General features: G+C 37.6%; 1 pseudogene; it reads left to right on the top strand.

Annotated features, from left to right (window-relative positions):
- Window positions 1–2,007: 2,007 nt before the first annotated feature.
- Window positions 2,008–2,128, top strand: LOC111740980 (annotated as a pseudogene).
- The last annotated feature ends 13,841 nt before the right edge of the window (window positions 2,129–15,969 follow it).

Raw genomic sequence — 15,969 nt, 5'->3', positions numbered from 1 at the left:
AAAAATGCAAAGACTCCCTTCCTCCCTGTTTATGAATCTTGCTACTTTTCCCATGAAGATCTTAAATACCATCTCCGCAGCAGGGGCTCTAACTACATACATCCTCAGCAAGATTGCACCCTGTTCAGGAAATGCCTGAAGGCAGCACAGTGATTGCAGAGTCTCCGCAGTGACTGTGTAGAGAGGTCTAAAATTCTGTGAAGTGAGGGGAGGGAAGAGAGTGAAGGCCTAGAGGTTTGTTAAGAGGTTTTATGGTTTCTGTTTTCCAGAAGAAAGGGAGAAGGAAAATTTACCTTTTCAAATCTGTGGTTGAGGGGTCGTTTGTATTCTTTCAAAAGTCAACTCAAGCTTAAACATTTCTTCAAAGCCATGGATAATGTCTCCCACTCCGTCCCACCCTCTAGAATGTATTCGTTAATTCTGGCAATGGCTAATATTTACTGTGTTTTTCTTGTGTATCTTATGCTAAGTAACAGGCACAGCCCGGGTACTGGAGCCACAACACTGAATATAATGGGATGTCTGCCATTTGAGAGCTTAAAGCTTCCCAGGGGCCAACGACCTTTAGATTTCAGTGTCGTATAGGATCTAAGATAGAAGCTAGGCCTTGTGTTAAAGGAGCTAATTCATTCCATCCTGACCCCTCCACAGAAGCCTAGCCTGCTTAGGTCCAGGCACCTCTAACTTCATTTTTTTGTTTGCTTTTTTTTTTTATACGACTATAAATCTTTATGCATAATCTGGTAGCTCAGTGACTAGTGGTGACTGCCCAGCTAGTAAATAAAGTGGGAATGAGTGCCCATATACTGACTCTGCACAACTTCATTTTTCATTCCTGTGGGCCTACTGTGTGCCGCACACTGACATCTAAAAGCAGCCCCCACCCTTCTAGGATCTTAGGCACCTGAGAGCAGATAGTCAAATATTAAACAATCACACAAGTACATGTAAAACTATAAATATGATAAGGTTGAAGGTGGTAGAGGGTTTCATAGGAAGATGTGACCAGATCTGCAAGTTGTAAAAAACTTCTTGAGGCATCTCAGCTGTAGCTAAAAGCTGAAGGAGGAGGAGGAGCTAAGTAGACCTAGAAGAGCCTGGTGAACTTTCAAGCTGAGGGAACTAGGACTCACGCAAAGTCCAGTGGGGGAGGGAGCAAGGGGGAGTTTGTAGAAATGAAAGAAAAAGGCCAGTGTGGCAGCAGACAGCGTAGAGGTAGCTGGGGTCCATCTCTAGCCCATAGGGTTGTGAGGCCTGACCATTAAGAACCTAGGGGACTCTTGGAAAACTCAGAGCAGTGCACTGGTCTGTCTTCCTGTTTTAGACTCTGACTTCTTTTAGGTTCAGGACTACTGCATCTTATTCAATTTCTTACCCCTGGAGCCTAGCAGATGCAAATTCATGCAATGAGTTGAATAAATGATTTAAGAAATGAGGTTTTAAAATCTTATCAAGTCTGTATAGAGACATTTTCTAAGGCTTAGCTTTCTTATAGAAGCCACTGAAGTTTATTTCCAGATTTGCAAGCAGGGACAGACACATCTAGCTAGGAATTTCAGTATGGCTGATAATTGTTTAGATAATTGTTTCCAACTGATAAAGTGATTAATCTCACCATAGTCTTTTTAAGTGACAAAGAAGATTAAGTTTCTCCTTAAAACTCTTCAAAGTCTGGCTTCTGTTTGACATTCAATAAATACTAGTGGATTGAATGATGGTTCATGTCAGTCTTTCCCATTTAGCAGTTGCATGAAGTGAGGCACTAATCAGAGTTAACTGAGGAGGAAAGAGGAAGATGCCTGGAACTGACTCACAGAGGGGAGGAAAAGCAGCAGCATATCACATCAGTGGATATGAGCATGGGGCCACTTGCTCCAGGTTCCAGAACACTGGATTTGGTTGAAAGATTCCAAGTTCAGGTCTCATCTCTCAAATAGGTTTACAGTTTATACTACCTGGTACAAGATCACAGTAGGTCTGAAAGTGCTTTAAAATGATAAAGCTTTAGTCTGTAGCCATGCTACCCTGAACAATCCCTATCCTGTCTGATCTTGGAAGCTAAGCAGGGTCGGGCCTGGTTAGTACTTGGATGGGAGAGACTACCTAGGAAGACTAGGTGCTGTAGGTGTAAAAAGTAAAAAAAAATAATAATAAATAAGGGATTGTAAGGTGATAAGGTCCTTGCAATCTGTGAGGTCAACCAAGGGTCGCCTCACAAAAATAAAGCTTTTAAAGAAACATAAGACATTATTAATGAGGAAATTTTCATTGAAGACCTCTCCCCTCCCACCCCCCTTTCCTTTCCTCAGGGAATAGAGTAATGGAGAGAACCAGGTGCTTGGGGAGAGCTATGAATTTTCACACTGTGAGAGAGGAGGTCTTAATTTAAAAGGAAGTCTGCAACAAATGATTTAAACTGAAGAATGCTTTGCTACTATGAATAACTGCCTTCTCTCCTTCCACTCTGTTAATTAGTTTGATTTTTGAGAGGCACCCAACAGAAAAAGAAACTTGTCTGACTTAAATGAAGAGAATAGAGAAAGGCCAGATCATAAATGCTAGGTCTTCATTTTCCTGTATCAGTTCCTCACTTTTAGGGTACACACCATAACCCAAAGCTCCCTGCTTAGTATTATCAAACACACATTATGCGTCTGAAATGTGCTTAGGCACTGTTCAAAGATTAGATCATATCCAGCCAGATCACAGTTGAGATAGACATGGACACAAGCTTGTTTTTCCTCTGCAGGGCCAGTAAGGACTGGGCTACACCAGCTGGTTACCTTGGGGATCAGAGTCCAATTTCAGGTTAATCTCTGTTTAGTTCACTTACTGCAGTACTGTCTTACCTAGAACTTAATATATACAGAGCCATTTCTTGTACGATTTTCAAATATTTGGAACTTCGGCAAGGGAAATAGTTTAACATTGCCCATGCAGGGTACTTCTTTTCCCAGGGTCCTTTTAATAGTGTAGCAAAATATCTGGGAGGCAGTGTGATCATCATTGGGTACAGAGAGCTTGTTGCCTTTTTTTGTTACTGACTCATAATGTTACCATAAACTAAGTTCCTTCTCTCATGGTGAAACTGATTATGACAAATGTGATCCCTTCTTATGTCTAAAGATAATGACAACTAGTCTTTACTGTTAGCTAGTGCTCGGTGCTTTTCATGATCTCATCTATGACCCTAGCAGCAGCCCTGTGAGGCAGCTAATATTGTCCCCATTTCACAGGCAAAGGAAAAGGGGACAATGTTTTCTCTTTGCAGCCCATGTTCTTAACTCCTGCACTGTTACTGTGAGCTCCTCCTGCTTCTTCTATTAAATGGCAATTATTATTGTATGTATGTGTATGTATTATTATTGTGTATGTCCTATTCTAACATAGGGTTTCTTTCAATTCTGAAATGAAAAAGCTTTGTTTAAGGTGGGATCCTTAAGAGACGTTCTTTCTGGAGGGAAGTCTTGATTAATTTCCTATCACCTAAAGTCATTTTTTTCCCTTTTACCAAAGGCACAGAATGGAGCAAGCAACGTTTGAAAAATTTAAAAGTCTTAAATTAAATAAAAGTCTTGCTTTAAAGGATTCATCAATCCAACCAGTATTTGCAAAAACAGACTGTTTGGTTTGGCTGTTTATAAACTTCTCTTTCATTGGAATAAATAAATTTCAGATTTGCAACTCATTTTCTATTTCCTCAGTTCCTATTTACTGCAGAGCACTTTGTTTCACAAGCATCATGTTTGTATGCAGTTCTCTGTGGCTAATAAAAGTGTTTACAAGGAAACATAGTTCCTCCTTGCCTTCTTTATCATTCAGAGAAAGGTGAATGTTAACTGCTTATCTCCTCAGCAAAGGCAATGACTTGACATTTCACCAACTTCTTCAAGACAGCATTTTGCACTCCTGCTTCATTCAGAGAAGGTTGTTTTTGCTACATAAAAATTCTACATTTTTGTTTGAAAATATGAGCCAAAAAAAAAAAAAAAGAATGTTTGCCCATAAGAGACATGTTAATCAATTGCAATGTATGGACTTTGTTTTGATCTAGATTCAAACAAACAAATAAAAAAGACAATTATATGACCATTAGGGAATGTGAACACTGGATATTTTATGATATTAAGCTGCTATTGTTACTTTTGGGGAGCTGAGATAATGTTTAAAAAGAGGAGTCCTTACCTCTTAGAGATACATACTAAAATATTCAGAGCTGGAGTGATATGATGTCTGAGATTTGCTTCAGAATAATTTGGATTGTTGGAGCAGGGAAACGGGGTAAAGTAGATAGGCTATGAGTTGATGGTTGTTGAAGTTGTAAGCCATTAGGAAAATTGGAGAGAAGGAGAGGGAAAGGAGAAGAGAAATGTTACATATTTTATGGGGGCATGGAAATAAATCTCCTCATTGTTAGAATGTAAGTTGTACACACTCACGATACAAGCATTAGAGTCTAGATAACCAAATGCTTGGGATAACCAAAAACACAGTTTGCAAATTATATAATGTTCTTAACAGTTATTTCTATGTAAAAATTTAATGATGATTGATTTGGTCATCAGAGTTTACTCTTGCCTGGTGAAACAGAATTTCATTCTAGGAACTAGACTGTAAGCCCCAGGAGGGCAGAGAGCTGGGTGATGCAGTCACTCTTTCGTGTGTCCACTTACAGTTGTAGGCTGTGAGGCAGTCTATAGACACTTGTTGCTGATTTCTTCTTCTCACATAGTAATTACATGTATCATGTATTATATTCCTGATAATTAGAGCAAATGCGAACACAATCTCTCTCCAGCCCTCCCTTCCTCTTTCTCTCTTTCACTATTTATGCTAATGTTTAAATTTCTCCTTGATTTTTGCTTATTGTTTTGTTTTCAATTTGGGGACTTCAGGTGCTGAGGATTGAGTTGATTGTATTTCTTAGGTTACCATATATTTTTTTGTTCTCATATATTATTGCAAACTACATATTGTTTTATGTAGATGTATTTTTAACTTATGCAAATGATAGTCATATATCTTAGTTTTGCCACCCAGTGAGTAAAATGAGTTTGGTTATTTCCTGTAGATTCTGTTTGCCAGCTAATTAAAATTGGCTTTTCTTTTCCTCAGTGAAAGATTCCCAAATAGAAGGAGAAATATATATAATATATACATGCACATATCTCCAAATAAAGAGGAAGTGTTACTTAACTGTTCCTAAGTGCTTAAGTTCCCATTAAAATATTACAAGAATCGTGCCTTCTTTGCAACAGCAGTAAAACATTACTGAAAGCACCACTTGTTAGAGTTAGAAAAAGGACTCAGGTCAATCTTTAGTTTTTCAGATGTAGCTTAGGAGAATTTTCGCTTCTTATGTTCAGAAGTGAAATAGGCCTTTATACAGAAGTCAGAAAGGTAGGTGCTCACTGCTGAGGCCTAGACACCATTAGAAGCAACCAGTTAGAAGAATATAAGGTAACATGGATTTTTAAAAAAGCAGCATTGATAGATCTTAAAGATAGGATCCTTTTGAGAAATCCATGAAAGAGAATAAGATATATAATTATCAATTGCATAAGTTAAAATACATTTACATAAAATAATACATTGTGTGCAATAATATATAAGAACTGAACATATATACTTTACCCAGAAAAATGACTGCTCTTGCGGGGGAGAGAGTTGGGATTGGGTTATGAAGACAAAAGGACATAAATAAATGAGGCCTCTCAAGGACCAACGATGAGACTGTGCCTGTTTTAGTTTGTTCAGACTGCCGTAATAGAATACCATAAGCTAAGTGGCTTATAAACAACAGACATTTATTTCTCACAATTCTGGAGATTGGAAAATATAAGAACAAGATGCTGGCAGATTCAGCGTCTGGTAAGAACTCACTTCCTAGTTCATAGGTACTTCCTGGTTCAATGTGTCCTCATTTGGCTGAGGGGTGAGAGAACTCACTCTCTGTCTCTTGTAGTAGCACTAATTCCATTGATGAGAACGGAGCCCTCATGACCCAATCACCTTCTAAAGGCCTCCTAATACCATCACCCTGGAGGGTAGGATTTAACATGTAAATTTGAGGGGGACACAAACGTTCAGTCTATAGTAGGTAGCTACGGAGAAGACTTTAGAATTTCTTTTTAGGTGGGACTCAGGGCTGATGATTTGGTTGGAAGAGGGGACTTTCTAGAAGCAGAGTTTTTATAGCATTTGACATAATATTGAGAAAACATCAATTGTATAAAAGAAAGCAGTGTGGTTGTTTTAGTTAGCATTCATTAGTGGCAGGTTTTGTTCCCCCTAAACTATCCCTTTTGCTGCTTTCAGCTAAATCACATTTGGCAGGGTCTTAGGCCAAGGATGGACATGGCAGGAAGGGTCAAGTGGATTTCACAAATCGGGTACATAGCAGAGTCCCACAACTTTTAAACTGTACGGCATCTCAGACATCATAGTCAAATCCACAGTCAGAATTTATATTTTATAAACATGATCTCTCTCTCCGGCTCTCCCTTTGGCTAACTCCTGAGTCAGGACTCAATTTACAGACCCTTCTTCTCTCTTCCTGCAGAGTCTGATCAAGGTCCCCCATTTAAATGCCTCGTACTTCCTCCGTGGTCGCACTTACCACTTGGTATTGCAAATACTCTTTCATTTTATCTCTTTTTGGTCTGTTGCTCCTAAGAGACTCCAAATGCTTGAGGGCAAGGCCTCTGCTGTTTCCAGGGTCAAGTGTATGCCCTGCACATAGTCACTGTCAAAAAATATCAATTGAATAAAGGAATGCATTCGAAAATATCTGAGGCAAAATCATTTAAGTCTAGGGTGAATTTGCTAGAGTACAGTGGACTAGATGGCTGACAAGGATCAACAGTGACAATAGAACTAACAAAGCAGAAAATATCATGGGAGATGATAACAGCAATAATATATAAACAATAATAATGATAGCTAGCCTCTACTGAGTGCTTCCTAGGTAAGACTCTGTGTTCTCCATACTTTACAGGTATGAACTCATTCTGAGTCATCATATACATTTTACAAATAGGAACACTGAAGCAGAGATGAGTTAAGTAACTTGTCCAGTTCATAAAACTAGAAAGTGGCAGTGGAGCCAAGAGTTGAACTCAGATGGTCAGATTTCGGAACCGTAATTATCATTACAGTGACAAACACTAATGTCAGAGATAACAACCAGAAGACACAAAAGCAATTTCTGATGGATGTGTTGCCTGCAGCTGAAGTCCATGCAGTGTATACATGAAGAGGCTTACAGGTGAATTTGCCATCAAAGCTCAAAAGTGTGTAGGCCTGGGCCGAAGTCCTAAGCAATATGGAAGTTTCTTATATCCTGAAGACTGAATTAAGTGTTTGAATGCACAACAGGTTCTTTTATAAAGTGACGGAGAACTTAAAGAAAAGAGCATCTGGAAATCTAACAACTATGGATGGAAAAGGACTGGAAATTTGTACACTAATATTGGCATTGGGTGTCTTTAGTGCTGGAATTGTAGATGATTTTAAAATTCTTATCTATGCTTTTTCATACTTTCCAACATTTGTATCATGTACATTTATTACTTTGGTGATTTTTTTTAGAAGAAAAATCTTGGAAATGATAAAGAGAAGCACTAACTTTTCTCAAGCCCCACTAAGGCTTCACTACATCTACTTACAGTGAATAAAACAGAGGGAGTCTTTGGACTTTTCTGGCAGTTCGAAGACTTATTTGAACAGGATTAGAAAAGAATCATACAAGTTCATTAATTAGGTTCTGGATAGCTGAGTTTACCTCTTTCTCCCTTTTATCTAAGCACTGAAAGGAAGTTATTCATTGGTAGGTATAAAAATTGATCCTAGGTTACATAGATGCACATTGTTTTTGTAGTTTTGTTTTTGTTTTTTTTATTACACTACAGGTTACTACCAGCAGAAGACTCTCGAAAGGGGCCTCTAAAGGATCATAAGCCTCTTGAAATTATGTGTAATTTTTTTGTTTGTGTGTACATATATATTTTTGGACGAAATGAGTTAATAGTTTTCATACATTTTCGAGGAATCTTTCAAAAGAATTAAGAAACACTATCTGAAATGGATTGACCTCTAAATCTCAGACAAGGCCAGTAGGAGTCTGGTCTGTTTTTAGGAAGTTAGGGTCAAACCTGGCATCAGGTGATACTGTGAACAATCCAGGTACAGGGCTCAGGAATAAGATTTTATAGTTGTGGAGAAGGTCATAAGCTTATAGGTCAGAATCCAGATGTAGAGACAAAAACTCTCCAAAATTGGGAAAGAGGAACAGATAGAACACCACGAGGGTAACCTTAGTAAATACCTCTTGCTTGAAAAGGAATCGATTTGGGGCTTGGGTAAGACAGGTTTTCTAGTAACAATTACATATTCCAGCATGAGTTAATGTGCCTGAGCTCCCAGGTAACTAACTATATCATGACTCTGACTCTCCTTCCTAAGGGATCTCTCCACACCCTTACACTCAATCTACAAGAGACTCAGGGATGGTGGACTCCGTGCTTTCTATTCCTTACTTACTCCTATTCACTACATTTATAAAATTGTATCTGAGGCTTTAAAAATCTCCATGGAGCAAGCACGCGCGCACACACACACACACACACACACACACACACACACACACACACAAATGATTATTTTTCACAATAATAATAATACTTGCAACTATATTATACAAATGTAGATTATTGTAGGGTCATAATATTCCACAAAATAATAATATTAACATTCGGTTTTACAGTTCAGAGAATGAGAACAACTTATTTCAAAGATTAAATGGTTAGCAGGACTGGTTTTCTTGTAACGCCAGATGAACTAATTTCCTTAAATTCACTATCAGCATTGTGGCAGGCACCGTGGAGGATGCAAAAGAAATAGAAGACAAAGTTCTTAACCTCAGGATACTTACAGTCTTTTCAGGAAACATGAAACAATATAAGTCCATATAAAAGTATAAAGTGTTAAATAAACTCAGCGTGGTCAAGTGCCACATTATTACCACATTCAGAGGCTAGTTGAGGGCACCTCTAATGAAAGTAGCTTTCAACATCACATTTCCTTTCATTTTTGAAAAAAGAACCAATAATACATTAAAATATGATATATAGAAGATATGTTGATTTCAGTTGTATGTTCTCCAGGAGTCATCTACATTCCAGTTTTATAGAAAAGTCACGTTATTTAAAAAGGCGAACGTCCATATATCAATGCTTTTTCTATTGATGAATTTTTCAGGCTGAGCCTTTTTATATCTAGTCATCACAAAAAAATATTTTTCTACCTTATTTCACAGTTTGGCAATGTTAAGATAAATATTTATTTAATTTACACCACACATAGTATAGATTAAGAGAAACACTTGCATGTCCTAGTTTTGTTTGCCATTTAAATTTCAACCATAGTTTTTCAAATGTTCTGTATGTAAAAATTCATCTTCATCCCTTTTCACTATTTGGAAAAATGAATGCTAAAATTATCTTTGATTTAGACTTCCATGTGGGTCAATTAGATAATAAATGTTTTAAATCTACATTTGAAGAAACTCGGAGATGCTTCAAGACAGAACACATCTATGTACGTTTCAGGAAAATACTCAGAGTTTATAGGTCAGATTTGAAACAAGTACAAAACTGTTGTGAGAAATCTGATCACAGAAGCACAGTCATGTCTCCATAGACTCTTTAACAATGCCGTCTGCCAAAACCTGTAGAAGGCACACTGGGCCAACAGACATCTGAGTTCTGGTGGCAGCACTTTTACTCTTTTTATCTGTTTTCTTCCCTGTTTTCAAACAATAATAACTGTCCTACCCATCTCTCAGGGTTTTGTGATGACAAACTCTGATAAATAATTGGAACACTTTGGGCAAAGTATGTAGAAGGAATTTAAAAATTTAAAGTAAATTTTTTAGAAAAAAATTTATTCACATGAGAATCAAATGCAGGTATAATAATATATAGCATTGTGTTTTCCCCAGATTGCCATAAAAGTCCAGAGGAAGTGAATTTTAGGAAGACTAATTCTCTGCCACTTAGAAAGCATTCCCATAGTGGTGATTCCAGCTATGTGGATTCTGTGAAAAAATATCTGGCCACCTACTCTGTTGCTGCTAAAATCTAAAGAGCATGGGAAAAGATGAATGAGTTGGCGAAATGACAGTAGGTAGGAGATTACTCTTAACAATTAATTGGTTGTTAAAGTTCTTTGTTTAAAAAAGTGTTCCTCCGAGATTTAAGGTCTTGTGGCAAGCTTATCAGACAGTCTAGTCACCAGCAAAAATTGCAATGGGTGGAAAAAACTGCTAGATGTCACAATAAGAACTCGTGTTATCTTTTCCCACTTTCCTGTCTTTATACCACTTCTTGTGTATTTGTGCTCCTTATCCAACACTCCTGTCTTCCCCGAAAGCCTTCCTAGAACTGGTCCCACTTTCAAGTCAACAGAAGCTTAAGAAATACATTATTCTCGAGAAAATTTTAGAGTATTTCCTGCTTTTGTCCATGACTTGGTAATACTGTACCTGTTTTTCTTGGCTAAAGGAAACTAATAGACTAAAATGCTTCCTAAACCATTCTCCTACTGCTGCCTACATCTTCTTTGGAGAGTTTTCCTTCTTTGGAGAGTTTTTGTTCTCTCGTTGCTGGTATGGAGAGATTTTAAAAGGTTTAAGTTCATATTATTATTCAAAAACATCTTTGATAAAAACTAAACGCCTGTATTAGAGAAATGGTTATATAAATTATAATATGTTCACATAAAGCATACTTTGTAGCTATAAAAACAATGCTTAAGCAGTTTCTAAAACAAGGCAAGAGCTTGTTACAAAGTTAGTTTTTTAAGTGTAAAAAGTAAATACAGTATAGAGATCTTTGAGTAGGGTTTTTTCTTTATGCTTTTCTGTATTTTTCCAATTTTCTATCATGAGCATGTTCATTTTTAGATTAATATGGAAACTGTGGGTTTTTTTTCCCAGCCAAAATCAAGTAAATTGCTTCATTTTGGTTAATAAGAATAAAAGCACTTATAATCCCAACAATAATGATAAAAAAAGATATAATACTCTGGGAGGAACTGGTGTATAACAAGTGAGTTCACTCCAGACCACTCAATTTAAGTCAGACCTAGAGCTCAGCCTGCTAGTGTGTCAAGTAGGAAGTGGCGCTGTTACTGTAGCTTTGTGGTTGACTTCATTTAACCTCAGCCGCTGCAGGCATAAGTACTCACAGTCCCCTTCATTGCCCTCCCCTTCATCCTTCACTATCTCTTCCCTTTCCAACATCCCATTGTATTCCCATACCTCCCTGATGGCTTAAATCAATGAACAGGAAGGGAGGAAAAAATGAGGCAGGTCAGACTTAAAGGTATAGGAAAGATTCTTTTTTCCTTACTTCTATCTCTACAGGCAGGAGAGGTCCCTTTGGACAAGTTCTGAGGAACAGAACTATTTCATGTGACTGAGCACTCAACCACTTCAGCCAATGGAGCTTGTGACCCAGTTGTGAGAGTGGAGTTGAGTTTCCTTTTATTTCTTAGAGTGGCTTTTTTAAAGGCACCGGAACATGCGACAGTTTCTTCTTTCCTTTCTTTCTTTCGAACACTAAAATTTCATGATAATGATTAATGTGACCCTGTTAACATTTTGTGAAATTGATCAAGTCCTAAAGCAACTTTTCTGGCATAAGATTGTTGCAATATCATAAGCAATGAAGGTTTAGTGGGCAGAGATGGTCTAAGGACATAGACTAGCACATATTTGGAGGCCCCCTAACATCTCTATTAGCTTTTGAAGGACACTCAGAATTTTTTTAAAAATGTATTCTGTGATGCAAACAATATTTTCTCAATCTTATTTAAAGAGTTGATGGGGGAAGATGGGGAAGACTGTCTCTAGAAAATTTTGCCTTTGCTATGTATTTTGTAACATATTATTTGTGAAGTTATAAGACAAGTCCCCTGAGGACTATCATGTAAGGAGGAAAAAATAAATAACTGCAAATTGAGAAAGAAGAACAATAATAGATGTACGTCCAGGGTACGACCTTCCCTGGGGTTCTAGGAAGGCTCATGATGAAGGTCTTGTAAAGAGAGTTTCCAGGCAAGGTAGAGAAAGAAAAGAGGCCCAGGCTAAAGGAAGATCATGTGAAAAGGCACTGCGTGTGAATCTCAAGGAAACAAAAACTACTTGCTGAGAATAGCTGAAGGTGAGGCCAAAGAAGCAGGCATCCGCTACATCACAGACTTCGATGCAGGCTAGAGAGTTTGGATTCTACAGTATGGACCAGGAATATTGGAATGACCTCAGAAAGTTTTACTGGGCTGGCACAGCTGTTTTAAAATAGTTTTAGATTTTAATGCCTTTAAATGAAACAAGTCTTTTTCAGGTTCGTACTGCTTCTTACTTTGTTATATCAAATCCCATGACTTCACATAGACTTGATAGTGTAGGCATTTGAGATTGTGTCAATAAACCTCTGGATAGACAATGGAGAGCATGAAAAGAACAAAATATGTCCATGGCATGATCAGATTTGCAATCTAAGAAGGTCGTTCAGGCACTAAAACAGAGAATACGTTTTATGACGGTGGCAGGAACTGGAGGAAAACGCTGATCAGAAAGCTATTTAGAAAATAGAACCTATGGGACCTGGTAACTGATCATATGTGAAAGATGAAGAAGGAGGAGGTCTAACAGGCTTTTAGGTTCTTGCTCCAGTAAAGGCGTGGATTGGAGTGTCATTCATTGAGATAGGGGCTTTGCTAAAGAAGTAGCAGGGTGGGACAATGAAGGGATGTTCAGTTGAGACCAGACAAGTCTGCTGGTCCTGTGGGACGTTTTTGGCAAACTGTTCAGTGGGCTGGAAATATGAATACCGTAGGCATTTGGCTTCACCCCTGGTCCAGATCTAAGCTAGGTCATCAGGTCTGAGCTTTTCCTAACACTGTTTGTCAGCTTCTTTGGCTGTATCCCAAGGAAAAGTTGAATTTCTGTTCTGACTTGTTCCCACCTACCTTAGTTATCATTCTGTATCCATCTTGAGGGGTTTTAAAGAGAAGTGTAATTATGTTTCATCTTCTTGTGACTACTTCTTTCCTCTTCCATCCTTCAACTAACTGCCCCCGGTTGTTGTTGGTAGGTAATTGTGCTTGCATGGTTACCCACCCAGCAGCTCACCCTGATTCACTGATTCTTGGGCTGCATTGTGTACAGGAGCTGCTACCAGCAAGAGGTGGCAGACACCCAGCCTTGGCTGTGAGCACACCTGACACAGCCAGCTTCCCTATCCCATGAAGACCAGCTGACTTACCTGTAATAGGTCTCCTGGAGGAGGTGGGGCTCAGGCTGGGCTGCTGATGGGGTTGGAACTAACAACAAAACCATTCTTAGAAACTTTGCAGGACACACACAAAGGAACTTCTCAGGCCATAAATATTTACATTGCCTTCAGTAATTTGAAGCTTTCTCCTCTGAACCTGAGAGGGGTTTGGGTTCTATAAATAAAATCTACTTAAAGCCGTGCCTCAAAATGACCAAATTCTTGGTGTAACTTTGGCATTTGAAGCTGTCTGGAAGATGAAACAAATGACCTGTGAGTGCGTACCATGAAGGACCTCTACGTTGGTGGGACCCCAGCTATCTTCCTCCAAAGAAATGCAGGGCACTGAACTCTGGGGTGGCTCCATGATGCTTGGACAATCTACACACTACCCTTTCAGAAAGGGGAGGGGATATCCAGAATAAGAGCAAGGGAGGCTCCTTGAAGCACATTGGGACACATTAGTATATTTATGCTTATTTTAATTATTACAATACTTAGTGATAAGTTAAAAAAAAAAAAAGAAGAGGAAAAATGCCCATAATTCCACCACTCAAAAATCCTCTCCAAATCCTTTTCTGCATGTATGTATACAGACTTTGTTTTGATTATAAAATTGAGATCATGTTGTACATTTGGGATTTGTTCTTTATTTAAATTGAAGTATAATTTACATAAAGTGGAATGTATAGGTGTTAAGTGTACATTTGGATGAGTTTTGACAAATGTATACCCATCCTGTCCCTCCTCCTCCCTCTCAAGCCATATTCCAAGGTTAGAACATTTCCATCACTCCAGAAAGTTTCCTTCTTTTTAAATCAGTTTCTACCCTCTTCGCCTACTCTCCACCCTTCCAGGCAAGCACTGTTCCGATTTCTATTACTACAGATTAGTTTTGCCTGTTCTTGAACTTCATAAAATGCAAGCATACACTTACAAAGAGTTTTGTATTCTGTTTTTTTTTTTTTTTAAACAACCTAATGACATATGTGAACAATTTCCACTTCAATAATACTTATCCACATCATCACTTTTAACGGAAGAGTAACATTGCTTTTTATGAATTCACCACACCATATTTATTTATTTAACCAGTTCCTATTGATGGACATTTTGATTTTTTAAGTTCCCTCCCTTCCTCTCTTCCTTCCTTCCTTGCTTGCTGTTATAAACATCCCTGTTATCAAACTCATTATAGGTAAGTCTTTGCACATGAGGCAACATGAGTTTACATTCCTAGAAGTGGAATTGCTGTGTCAAACAAATGCACATGAAAAAACGCACATTTTAAGAGATATTGCCAAATGGCCTCCACAAAGACTGCCTTAGTTTATTTCTTAGTATCGTCAAAATATCATATAAGCTTGTTTTCTCACCCTACCAACAATATGAATTGGGGGGAAAATGTCTTTGATCATAGTCAATTTCATAGTATAAACCTGGTATCTCATTTAAATCTGTATTTCTTTGATCGTTAATGAGGTTAATAACTTTTTCTTCCGAGGAAGATGTCATTTGTCATTTTACAGTGGAAATAAATGGTCTTTTCTGAAAAAATAAAAGAAAATTTCCAAATGATCAGTAAAGTGGTTATGAAAAAAAAAAATGATCCTATTAAAGATGGGAGGATAAAAATAAACCAATGAGAAAAATCCACAAACCAAACTTCCTGTTACTTTTAGCCAATTACTTTATACTGTAGTGATTAGTCTTCTTCTACAATTGATTTTGCCTAGATTTTGCTTTTCAGGCAATGCTTTTGTTTTTAATTACTTTTAGAAAGGGTTTACTTCTGCTTGGGGAGAAAATTAAATTCAGATTTGGGTGACCAGGTTTCTAAATAAAAATTAATCCACTAAGGATACCTTTAAACCTGGACATATCTTTGATGCTCTAAGAATAATTAAGGGAGAGCCAAATAGCCAGTGTCTAGGAATCCACTTGCTTTTTACCACATTGTGCAGCAACAAAGTAAGTGAGATATGAAAACATCTTATTTGTGTTAAATCTCAGGGTAGGCTGATACCATCTTGTTACTACATCATCATTTTATTTTAAACTATTTTAAACTAATTATCACTGTCATCAGCAAATATATACAAAGAGGTCCATTTTGTCTAATGTTTTTAAGAGGACCATCGGTATTTTATTTGTAGCTCATGTGAACTTGGAATAGCTCGGTTTCTTATTTGTGGAATTGAGAGGATTGATCAAATTTACCTCAAAGGTCCCTTTGGGACCTAAAACTCTTAAGATATAGAAAATTATCATTGTTATAGAAAATATTAGTAATATTTTTATAATACTAGAGATTAATAAATAGAACTTTGATAAGTTTGTTTTTAGAATGTCCACAGAGCTATTTAGAGATTCAAGAAGCATGTAGGTTGTAGGAGAGAATTCAAGTTTTGGAGTTGTATGCATTTCTGGATCTGAAAACCAGCTCTACCACTTACTAGCTATGTGGCCTTCAGCTAGTTACTTAATCTCTCAGTTTGTCAGTTTGCTTCTTCGTAAAGTGGAGATAATCATACTGTCTATCTTGTGGGTTGTAAAAATTAAATGCTAGCACTTAAATCATTGCCTGACACTTAGGAAATACCCAGGATATAGTAGCTGCTATTATTATTAT

This window comes from Pteropus vampyrus, unplaced genomic scaffold (genome assembly GCF_000151845.1).
Source record: "Pteropus vampyrus isolate Shadow unplaced genomic scaffold, Pvam_2.0 Scaffold70, whole genome shotgun sequence".
Lineage (NCBI taxonomy): Eukaryota > Metazoa > Chordata > Mammalia > Chiroptera > Pteropodidae > Pteropus > Pteropus vampyrus.
This window is presented reverse-complemented; position numbering and strand designations above follow the sequence as displayed.